This window comes from Labeo rohita, chromosome 11 (assembly GCF_022985175.1).
Source record: "Labeo rohita strain BAU-BD-2019 chromosome 11, IGBB_LRoh.1.0, whole genome shotgun sequence".
Classification (NCBI taxonomy): domain Eukaryota; kingdom Metazoa; phylum Chordata; class Actinopteri; order Cypriniformes; family Cyprinidae; genus Labeo; species Labeo rohita.
In genome coordinates, this window is record NC_066879.1 from 17064900 (window position 1) to 17077988 (window position 13089).

Consider the following 13089-nt stretch of genomic DNA (forward strand, 5'->3'; position numbering starts at 1 on the left):
TATTTTTGTCACTAAACGTACTTGCTAAATTTCTAAAGTTAGTAAATAAATAAAAAGAAATAAAAATCCTCTTCCTGTCATTTCATCTCAACTTTCTATGAGGCGTGGCCAGTTTGGTTCAAACTCACTATTGATTCGAAAGCGATCCGATTCTTAAATTCGAAATTATCTTGAACTTTTAAGGTCAAAAAGATCACCAACATCACAAATCCCGCAATAAACGACTCCTGCAACTCTTCATTTCATCACATGCAGCGTCATTTGCGTAGATGTTACACTGAGATGGACTTATGTAGGTTATCAGACGCACTGGAGCCCCCTTGAGCATTTCTGAAATTAATGTCAGAATGACGAATATGATGAAGGGCTGCGATGAATATTTCATGTATGACCCATATGAGGGAAAGAGAGAGGGAGAGAGCGGGAGAGATGCTGTGAGACGCTGTGCGCGCTTCGGCGGAGCCTGAGCTGCTGCTGCTGCTGCTGATGCGGGGAGGCTGACAGACAGACAGAGGGAGGGTCTATTCCACGCGTGGATTATTATTGCTCTGCATCGCGCTCTATCCATAAGGGAAGCACCCGAGGAGAATCGGAAGAAACCGAAGCCCAGACCCGAAAAGTAAGTGATTCTCATTTCCAAACCTCTGTGCTTTGATGTACGTATAGGGAGACGATCAGCGTCTTCAGTGTTGACACATGACAGCCTTGAAACATTTGAGCCACACTTTATATTGCGGTGATTCTGGGTATTTACTGTGCATGAAGTACTGAATTACTTTCTGTGATTATTTTGTGGCGCTGCTTGTACATTGTTATCCATTCTGTCTGTTTTCTGCCATAATGCAGCTTAAGTGTTTACAGACTGCGTTCAAACTTTACTGTGTGGGTCATTTCTGAAATGCGTTATTGGTTTTTAAACTTTAAAGTGACTTGTACTTTGTTTGAATGTTCACTGTGATGGCGTCATAATTGTATTTGCATACTAAATCGCAACTGGTCTTCTTTCGTGCATTTATTTTGCATACATCATTGTGACTTCTTTATCAAATCTAATGTGAAATTTGTAATTTCCGTGTCACAAATGACAACAAACGCAATTGCAAAAATAACGCCTGTGTTTGAAGTCGCATACTCTGAGTATGTACTTTTTTGAATAACTACTTTGCAACCATCAGTGTTGGGAAGGTTACTTTGGAAATGTAATAGGTTACAGATTACAAGTTACTTGATTTAAAATGTAATAAGTAGTGTAACTTTTCAATTACTTTATAAAAGTAATGTAACATTACTTTTTGATTACTTTTCTAAATTTCTAATATTTTCAACTGTTAATCATTTTTAAACATTTAAACCAGGCAGAGTTAAACTTACAGTAGCACTCAACACTGATTACTGTCTTTCAAATTCCTTCATCACTTGAATTAAGATTATAATAAGTAAGGGACAACATACATCTTTATTTTGCGATAACAACTGGCTACATTATCAACAACATTATCCCACTTATTACACAGCTGCTTGATAGATTATTTAGATGTTTCGTGTAAAAATTATTAGACACGAAACACTGATCTGAGTTGAAATATTTTAACGCAAAGCTTCCATGAAGAAATCAGTTGCTAGCAAACGTTTACACAACATTTCACCACATAAATAATTAAGGAAGTAGTACTAGTTTGTTAGTTACCTTATAATCCATTACAGCGTAAAAAAAAAAAAAAAAATGGCAGCAGCTGCGTTTGTATAAAACAATAGAGCGAGTCCATGACAGAATTAAGAAATTGCCTACATAATATTGAATTGAGCTTTAATATTTTATTAGCTAACCAAACGTAAAGCCTCCACCAAGAAAAATTATCAAGCATTTAGCACTGACTTAAGTTGCCCTGAATGTCGTGACTGACCAATCAGAATCAAGCATTCCACAGAACCGTGTAATAGTTTAATTTAAAGCACAGCCACCACAAATTCATATATATATATATATGTTTTGTTTTTTTTTTTGTACTTTTTTGTTGGGGTGTGTGTGTGAAAAAATTCAGATGTAATCCCCTTTGTAATCACTGGCATTTTTCAAAAGTAACTGTAATTTAATTACACATGTTTTCTCAGTAACTGTAACTAATTACAATTACATTTATTTTGTAATTAAATTACGTAATTCCGTTACATGTAACTAGTTATTCCCCAACACTGGCAACCATTAAAAAAAGTACAGGCGCCTCCCTTTTTACTTATACTTATGCTGTGTTCAACGCCCTTTTGTAGTAATTAGTGCAAGTTGTGCAAGTTACAAATAGAAAAAATAAACTTTAAATGCACGGATAATGCACTTATTCAATTCGAATTCACATTTATTTGTATAGCACTTTTCACATGCACATCTACATAACAATTTAGAGTAATTTATCAGTTGTGGGAAACAACTGATTACATGTAATCTGGATTACGAAATCAGTTTCGAAAAATTAAGTATGTGTATTTAGATTATATTAGGCTACAGTTACTTTCTAATGGATTAAACTATTACTTATTATTTACACTTAACAGATACTTACAGAAACTTAATTAACCGAAAAAAGTTTTTACCAGATTAAAAACTTCAGTTCAGCTGCTGCCTTCGGTTTAAAATGCAAGTCATTTCAACTCATAAGTTAAATCAACTTAAAAGTAAGTCATTGTACTCTCCTTATTGTAGTGAGTTAAAATGACTTGTAGTTTTAAGTTAATTTAACTTAACATTTTAAGGCAGCTACTGAACTTAACTTTTTAAATTGAAACTGGTGAAAACGTTCATGCCCTCAGCTGTCACTGCTTTAATTACGTACTGGAAATAACCTTACGAAGTTCATACACTACACAGTTGAGTACATAGTGCATAAGTGCATGGTGCATAATTTGGGACACGACGGTACAGTATGTTCTAGTCTGAATGCAATCTAGGCATACTGCATTCATCATGTTGTCATTGACGTGACCTACCAATATCAGATGCATTGATTCACTCGTCTCCTGTGGCTTCATGGTATAGCAAATGTCCATTGGAAGCAGAAGCATTAGTAGGTCATTCTTGTACTGTTTTACTATACAGTAGGCATATTTGGATGACTTTCCAAACAGATAGTCCCACACCTCTTTTCATCATTTGTTGTGCTAATGTTGTATTTACATATATTTTGATTCAATTTGGTGGCATTAGTGATGCAGACACAACACTTTTTTTTCTTTTTACATTTTAATGGGTTAATTCACCAATGTTGCCAAGTCTGTGGTTTTCCAGCGGAATTGGGCTACTTGAACACTATTGCCGCGGTTTGTTTTTCATGTCTGTGGGTTATAGCGACCCCAATAATGTTATATTTATCCTCAGGAATGCGAAGTGTCAAAATTTTGTATTTTACCCCCAGGAACTAGGGGAACCCCCTCCAAAAGCGGGCTAGTAATTGATTAGCAAAGGTTTTATTTTGAAAACCTGGCAACCCTGTAGTTCACCCACAAATTCTGTCATTAATTACTCACCCTAATGTCGTTCCAAACCCGTAAGACCATTGTTCAACTTCTGAACACAAATTAAGATATTTTTAATGAAGTCTGAGAGCTTTCTGACCCTGCATAGACAGCAATGCAACTGACAAATTCAATGCCCAGAAAGGTAGCAAGGACCTTGATAAAATAGTCAATGTGACATCAGTGGTTCGACTGTAATTTTATAAAGCTACAAGAATAATTTTTGCGTGCAAAGACAACAAAAATAACTTTTTGCACTAATAAAATAGTGATGGATGTCTGTGTCAAAACACTGACTCCTGTCTCAGCAGCAATTTGAAAAAATGTTAAATAAAGTTATTTTTGTTTCCTTTGTGCACAAAAGTATTTTTGTAGCTTCTAAAAACTAAGGTCAGACCACAGATGTCACATGGACTCTAACAACGTCCTTACTACCTTTCTGGGTCTTAAACGCAGTTGCGTTGCAGTCTATGCAGGGTCAGAAAGCTCTCGGATTTCATCAAAAATGTCTTAATTTGTGTTCTGAGTATAAACGAAGATTGGATTTGGAACAACATGAGGGTGAGTAATCAATAACACAATTTCATTTTTGGATGAACTATCCCTTTAATATTTATTTTACATCTGCAGAGGTTGATGAGAAGCTACAAAAAGTTGACTTTCATGCATTGCCAACAGAGAGCTATGATGTGACATTAATGTTTTTAACAGCCTTATAAAAGTCTTATAACTTCAAAACAAATTTTTCTTATATTTTATGAATTGCAGTAACATGTAATTATGTGTACGCAACAGAACATTTAGAGAAAAAAGGACTTCATTTTCTATCTGGCATTGACTGGATTGTGAAAAGTGGCTGTTTTATATCAGAATAGAGTGGAAAGTGAGAGGGCTTTGTCACATAATTCAAAACGGAAAGTCGTTTCAGAGACAGTGCAGAGGCAAAGTTATTACATTAAGGGAGAAAAAAATATTAAGTACTGTAAAAACGTTCCAACTCCGTCTCCCAAATTTATGTTCTAAAATGTTTTTCCAAACACTACACTTTGGTTGAGAGAAGGCACTTTTTTTTTTTTTAAAAGCTAGCATAAATAAAGCATTACTGGCAAAATAAAATTTACCTTAATATGTCATTTTGCTAAAGAAATCTAAAATGTAGGTAAAACATTTTTTTAATTCTAAAAAAGCCTTAATTTTTGCATGCTCCTTTACATTAATAAAAACTCTTGCACAACAAGTCCTTGCATTTCAGAAAGTAAATAGTGTTCAGTTTGGTTTTACGCTGACCTTAAGGTAACTTTTGACATCAGCGCATCTGTGAATGTCAGTGACCGAGTTAGACGTTAGTAGGTCAGATGGAAAATATATAGCAGTACTAGTACTTTTGCCTGAGATCTCTCTCCCTTTGGTAAAGATGTCACACCTTCATCCACGACGACAAGACTTTAAGTATGGATCGCATTCGTCTACCTGAAAGGTCACAGCCTTTGCGAGCAGTCAGTCAGCCTTCTCATTTGAATGCAGTGCATAATGCGTATTAAAGGTTAGCGTGCTTTGACTCGCAGCTCTCTCGCAGGGCATTTTCAAAAAGGGGAATATTTGCTCTACAAGCTTTCCCCCCAAGGCTCAGGCCAGCCAATTTCTGAAGACTGTTTCAGCCTGCTTTAAACTGCGACTGCATAATGTCGGCCCGCTCCAAATATTAACTGTCTGCAGCAGTGACAGCCTGCCAAGTTTTCCGAGTCGAGCTTCAGTGATTTCTCGCAGTGCTGGTGTCTTTAAACACCGCGGGGGAATAGCCGGTCTGCTGATTAAGGATCCGCGGCCTTGGACTCATTCATATTGTAGAAAGGTATTTCCATAGCAATTAGCTATGAGACCTTTTGGCTCTCGCTTTAGAGAAATACATCCCCAGCTCCCAGTTGTAATCTTCCTGCCGAATCCTCATTCGGACCGGTCTCATCCACATTATTATCCCGCTGCATTTATATTCAAATGGCACGTCGAAGGCCTTCGTAATTGAATCTAATCCACTCGGTTTGATCAAAGGCCTTTTACAGGAGTCATAGTTTAATTTGTTGAATCAATAGAGCGGCTATGGTTTTGTTCGCGGCTGACCTAGATTTCCCCGGCTTTTATTACACCGCCTAAGTTAGCCGGCTTTTTTGGGAAAGCGTGTTGCAGGGAGTTTCAAGTATAAAATCGTCACGGAAAGACAAACGCGTTTTATGTAATCCTCCGGGGAATGGCGACGGCGGAATTGCATTATGTTCTGTAGCGTGCGCTCGTGCGCTGAATTCAGGGTTGCTATGGAAATGATCTGCTCTGCTACAGTTGACATTGGCCAGACAATGAGCACAAAGGATTAAGGAAGCAGCAGATGAATAAAGAAGAGGTCAGGTATAGTATTCTCTTTCATTTAGCTCTCTTATATCATTAGTCTTTGATACCAGGCGTAGGAGGTTGAAGACAAAATTATATTGCAAGATGAGCCATTTTACATCAGGTTGATGTTATATACCACAATGTAGGTTTGTTTATTTTTGTTCCTTGCTGGAAAGTTGCAAAAAAAAAGGTTTATATGTTAAATAACCATCCAGTAATGTCTGTTCTTAGGTATTGAAGTGAGATAAATACTTCACAAATGAAAGTGCTTCATCTTTTATGGTTACTTTTTTCTTTTTATTTTAAACTTGATGGTGGGAAGTGAAAAGGTGTATGTTATGTAATGCTTAAAACAGTAAGAGCCACATTTCTTTATGTGGATTTAAATCTTGTGGATTTAATAAGCGTAATACAATATTTAAGTATTTCTGAAAACTTTGAAATTGAGGTTTCTTTTTTGACATACTGTCTTAAAAAACTTAGTGAAAACAGTGCCTAATACTGTGTTAATATGAAGGAATTTTCCATTTTGATTTTTCAGAAATGTTTTGGAATACTTATTTTAAATTATACATGGTATTGTGTTTGTTTCAGGGTTAAAGGGATAGATCACCCAAAAATGAAAGTTCTGCCATTATTTATTCACCCTCATGTCGTTCCAAACCCATAAGACCTTTGTTCGTCTGCGGAACACAAATTAAGATATTTTTGATAAAATCCGAGAGCTTTCTGACCATCCATAGACAGCAATGGTCTGGAAAGATCTGGAAAGCATCTGCTGTGTACAAACATCTGACAGATGTCTGGAAGATGTCAGTTTTACATACATTTTAAATCATAAACACCTTAAAGACATCTAATAGACGTCTATTTGACATCTGATAGGAAACGTCCAATAGACGTATTGCAGATGAGCAAACACTCTAAAAAATATATCTTGCAGATGTCAAATGGACATCTATAAGATGTCTGCAAGATGTCTGTACACAGCAGATGCTTTCCAGATCAAGTGATCTTTACCAGACATCTGGGAATGTGAGTCTGAGAGTCTTATCCCTGATAGCACACGTACATCACGGAGACATCTATTTGACGTCTGCATTTACATCTGAAGATGTATTTTTTAGAGTGTTTGCTTATATGCAATGCGTCTATAGGACGTTTCCTATCAGATGTCAAATAGATGTCTATTAGATGTCTTTAAGATGTTTATGATTTAGAATGTATGTAAAACTGACATCTTACAGACATCTGTCAGATGTTTGTACACAGCAGATGCTTTCCAGATCAAGTGATCTTTAACAGACATCTTACAGACGTACATGTGCTATCTGGGATGAGGCTAAATACAAATAAAAGGTGAACATTAATTTATTTGTATCATTTTTATTTCTAAAATACAATATGGTTTTATAGGAGGAGGTTTGTACTTGGTAGTTTTTCTGAGGCTTTTTTAAAATATTGTTCATATCAATATCGGAACTATATTGTATCGACACAAATTAAGAAATGTATTGTGATATAAATTTTCGCCATATCGTCCAGTCATGAAACATAGTAGTTTGTCTATGTAGTGTCAGAAAGCTCTTGAATTTCATTAAAATATCTTAATTTGTATTCTGAAGATGAATGAAGGTTTGGAACTACATGAGGGTGGGTAATTCATTATAGAATTTTCATTTTTGTGTGAACTATTCATTTAAAGCCTTATTTTTTGGGATATTTTACTTATAGATAGCTTAAATAGAATTTCTTCTTACTGCAGTATATTTATTCTTACAAAACACTCTTTTTGGCACTGATGGTTCCATGAAGAACCTTTAACATCCATCCACTAAAGTTTCTAATGACATGAAGGATAATTGTGACCATGTACCACAAAACCAGTCTCAAGTAGCACAGGTATATTTGTAGCAAATATACCTGTACATACATTCATATACACATACATTGTATGAGTCAAAAAAATTATTTTATACCAAAAATCATTAGGATATTAAGTAAAGATCATGTTCTGTGAGGATATTTCATAAATTTCCTACCTTAAATATATCAAAACTGAATTTTTTATTTAGTAATATGCATTGCTAAAACCTACTTTGGACAACTTTAAAGGCAGTTTTCACAGTATTTTCTTTTTTTTGCACCCTCAGATAGTTGTATTTCGGCCAAATATTGTCCTGTCCTAACAAACCATACATCTATGGAATGTTTATTTATTCAAAAATGTTTTAAAAATTGACCCTCTTGACTGGTTTTGTGTTCCAAGGTCACTAAAATGGATCTTCTATGACATCACTTTGAAAACCCTTTTTTTGGAATGTTCATTTTTAAGAGTGTAGCAGATTTTCAAACCGCTGACACATTTCTATCGTCGCACAGTAAGATATTTGGCGCTGAAAGCAAATGTAAATTTAAACGAAGACGGTGCAGAGAATCCCCCGCAGAAGTCTAACAACGCTCGCTAGATAAACCCTCCCAGGATCGTTTTGTTCTGATTAAGAACCGCAGTTTTGTGGACTTTAGAGTCGGCGCTGTTTGAATTGAGGGAGGCTAATTAAATAGAAGTCGATAAACGCTTACCTGCTGGGGCCTTATGGATTCACCAGAGGAGAGAATGACAAGAGGACCTTAAATGGATCATTTGTGCAAAGTCTATTGAATCATACTCGCAACTAATAGCTCAGGTTTAGGATACAATGAGGCGCAGAATTAAGCCTAAGTTATGTAGTGGGGATGGGAGACTAACTAATTAAAAGTTTGAGAAGGATGCACACTGATTGTAAATGACTTCAGTGGGTGCTCGTAGGCCTACTGTTGATCTCAAGCTGTTCGAGCAGTTAATTAACCAAAAGAAGAAGACGTGGCGGAGCAAATCATTACAGATTGCAATTAATGCGATTTGCAAGGCATGCCAAGAGTGAGCAATCCCGCTTCGTTAACAAGAGAACGTCAACTCGGGTCAAAGGGGTAAGATCGCTGTGATTTTTGTTTGTTTGGTAATGCATCATTAAAAGCGAAGAAGGCTCCGGCGCACAAGCCCCGCTTCCCGCATCTTGAGATCGTCTCATTGTTTCTATGGCAACCCATCTCTGCATACCGAGTCGAGGGTGGAGGGGGGGAGAAAAACGGGACTTGAGAAATGTGTCTTTCCTTCAGCTTTCTTTTAAGTTTCTGTCTTCTCTCGGATGAAACGTACGACAGCTTGGCCTGTAAATGATGGTGGAGATAGTCGAAACCCCAGGTGAAAGACTGCGATTGGAATACAAAGGCAGGGAAAGAAAGGCGGAGGGTTGGACTCTGAGGAGAAAAATCTTCTCATCTCAGCTCGCCTTTGACAGTCAATTTACATCTGAGAATATCTCCCCAAGTTACGGCTCGCCCGGCTCGGCTTCGTGCCTCTTTGTAATTGTTACGTGAAACAGTTATTTAAATCTGAACTGATAATCTACACTACAAACGCTCTTCAAAGAACAATGTTTTTGTAGGTGACTGAGCATCAAACGGCTAATTGGATACAGATCCATTTCTTCACGTTAAAAAGAGATTTTGTCATAGATAAGCACGGGCTGTTATTTTTCAGATCGGTCTTCAAGGGCCGTTAGGGGATCGACGTTTTAAAAGTATAAAAAGGCTGATTGACCAAGGCAAGCTTGCTGGTTAGAAAGCACTAGTTAAAAAGCATAGATCCTGGTTTTGTTGTTTTTGTTGTGGTTATCCACGCCTGTCAACTTCATCTGTTTCTTAAAATAAATAAATAAATAAATAAAAATAAATATATATATATATATATATATATATATTATTTTATATATTTTTTTCCATTTTGAATCAATCTACATGTATTGTCATGTATTTTGAATCATATTTATATTATATATATATATGTATATATATATATATATATATATATATATATATATATATATATATGTAGCTTTTTCACATTTTATTTTTTATATATAAATGTTTATATATTTTAAAATATATTATTCATAATTAAAAAATAAAGGTACAAATGTAAAAATTATACAATAATTATGATAATAAGTATACAATAATTGTTTATACTTTTGCCCAGCAAGGATGCATTAAATTGGTTTAATAAATAAATAATAGTCAATAAATAAATGTATAATTTTTAGTTAAATGCTTTTATTATTATATATATGTGTGTGTGTGTGTATTTTTTATTATTTTGTTTATATATACGTACATATATATATATATATATATATATATATATATTATTTTTTTTTTTTGTTTGTTTGTTTTGTTTTTAACTCGGTAGTGCACGTAATAGATATTTCATAAATATCTATTTATATAGATTTTCTTTTACTTTTGCTACATATATTTTTATATATTTACATTTAATATAATAATATTTTTCATCACTTAAAAAAATAACAAAATTTAAAAAGTATACAGTAATAATAAGTATGCAATAATTTTAATACTTTTACAAGGATGCAATATATACAAATTTTCTGTCTTTTATATATATATATATATATATATATTATAAAACATATATGTTATATATATTATAAAACTTTTTATATAAAATATAAACTATTTTATATAAAACGTTTTCATATTTTTTACATATACCTTATATTTAATACACACAATAATTTTTAATACTTTTACTCAGAAAGGATGCATTAAATTGGTCAATAAATAAATAATAGTCAATAAATATATTAAAAAGTTTTTTCCTCCTTTTTTATTTATTTATTACATATATTATCATATATTTTTATTATATATATATATATATATATATATTTTTTTTTTTTTTTTTTTTTTTTTTTTTTTTTTTGAATTGTGGGAAGTGCACCTAATCTATAATAATATGTAATATAATAGAATATAAATATATGTAAATATATTTTAAAATATCTAAACATTTAATTTAATACTTTTAATACCTTTAATACTTTTTACAAAAATGCATTACATCAAAAAATGACCTACCTACCTATCTTAAAAAATATATCAGTTTCTACAAAAACATTAAGCACAGAATTGTTTTCAAAATGGATGTTTCTTGAGCAGCAAATTAGCATCTTAGAATGATTTCTGAAGGATCATGTGACAATGAAGACTGGAGTAATGAGGATGAAAATTCAGCTTTGTGTCACAGGAATAAATTACATTTTAAAATATATTCAAGAAGGAAACAGTTATTTTAAACTGTGTCAATATTTCACAATACTACTGTATTTTCAATCAAATAAATACAGCCTAGGTGACAAAAGAGCCTATGTTGGCTTTGTAGAGCTTGAGGGATTTGTCATGTAATATGATGTTTCTCAATCTCCTACAATCGATTGCTTCTCTTCGATGTTTGATGTTTAATATACTCGCGGAACGGGATTTTGGTCCGGTGAGCACCCTTAAGATGGCAATATGTTGAAAGAAAATGAGAAAGCCTGACAGAGTTAGTGATATTTTGAACCCGTGTGAGAGCGCGAGAGAAAGAGACGCTGAAAGATTGGCTCATTTTACACTGTGATTGGACTTGATGAAGTGCTCACCGCTCTCAGGGGTCTCTGTAGTTAGCACAATCACTAGAGACCCAGAGCTCTCACCCTGTAATAACCCAGTTTAATCGTTATTAAACTACTATCTGATGGCTTACAATGAGAGGAGAGCGGCCAAACATTTCTAGTCGGTGATCAACTTTTTAAAGAAGCCCATCAGGGACTCGCCATCCACCCGAACGGCTGTAAATGGCACTGAGATGGGAACATTTCTGAATGAAGGTCCGGTAAATTGAGATGTGTTCATGGGGGATTTTTCACACTTTCTGATGACTAGCACTGTAGACTAATTACAATATAATAACTTTACTACAGTTTCCAAGAGTCAGCAGCTGCTCAACTGATGTAGTTTTAGCAGTGCAGTTTGTTCCTGCTTTTCTCCTTTTTTAACACCACATTGAATTGTAAATCGCAAGCAACCAGAGGTCATTTGTTTTTAATGAGACCTGTTCTAGGGACCAGCAACACAGGGATGAGCTCCAGTGGCTTCAGCCATGTGTGAATAACTTTCATCTGTAGAGCTGCAAAATCTAAAGCGAATTAGCTTGTTCATCCAACTCTTGTAAATGAATGGTTTACAAAAAAAAAATAATAATAATAATAATAAATCAGGTTGCAAAAGTCCCTGTATTTTTGGTTTGATTTTTATTATTTTGTTAAACGATGCATTTTTTTTCATGTTAAGTATTATATTAGGGTGTATTGTAGTTTTTTGTTTTATGTAGTGTAAAAAATTCAGGAATAAATTCAAAAATACATTTAATCAAAAACACAATTTAAACTACATTTTATTATTGCTAGTTTTTTTTATTTTACAAAAATACATGTAAATACATGTAAACAAAAATACATGTAAAACTATTAATTAAAAATATGAAATATCTACTAAGTGTATTTCCCACTGTTTGACATTGCCTCACCACTGATTATATATTTAATTAATATTTTTAAATATTTTTTGTACATTTCTTTTATCTATTATTCAAAATTATACACAAAATTTGTAAAATATTTGTAAAATTTAAAACAACTATTTTACAACTATTTTCTATTTACCAATATTTTATTTTATTTTTTACAATATTATTATTATTTTATAAAATACTACTAATAATACAATTATTATTATTATATATTATGTATTATTATATGTATTATTTATTATTTTTACAATATATATTATATTAAATATTTTATAATGGAAAATATAAATATATTTCAAAATATATATACAAAATATATTTCAAAATATTAAAAATGTGAAATATCTATTCATTGCATTTTCCACAGTTTATATTTAAACTGAATATACATTTAGTTAATATTTTTAAATAAAATACTTTTTTTATTTATTATTCAAATATAAATGTAAAAATACATTTGATCAAAAATACAGCAAAAACTCACTTTATTGTAAAATATTACAATTTAACAATTTAAAACATTTGCTTTCTGTTTTACAGTATAATTTATACAATATTATTATTATTTTTATATTATACATTACATAAAATATTTATTTATATATGTATTATTTATATATTTAATATTTATTTATTTATTATTATTATTATTATTATTATTATTTATAATTAAAGTGAGGTTGCCAATATAGTCAGTATAGTACAATATTATAATTTAATATTAT

The 13089-nt window shown here is 32.8% G+C and overlaps 1 protein-coding gene across 2 annotated transcripts in view; it reads left to right on the top strand.

Annotated features, from left to right (window-relative positions):
- Positions 1-295: 295 nt before the first annotated feature.
- klhdc8a (kelch domain containing 8A) overlaps positions 296-13089 on the top strand; it is a 30398-nt gene continuing 17604 nt past the window's right edge. The window contains exon 1 of one of the 2 annotated variants that reach the window (XM_051123426.1): positions 296-619. The gene's annotated coding sequence lies outside the window, so the exon portion shown is untranslated. Of the gene's footprint in view, positions 620-5616; positions 5903-13089 lie in introns of those variants that run through there. The other variant, XM_051123427.1, reaches the window with a different exon arrangement.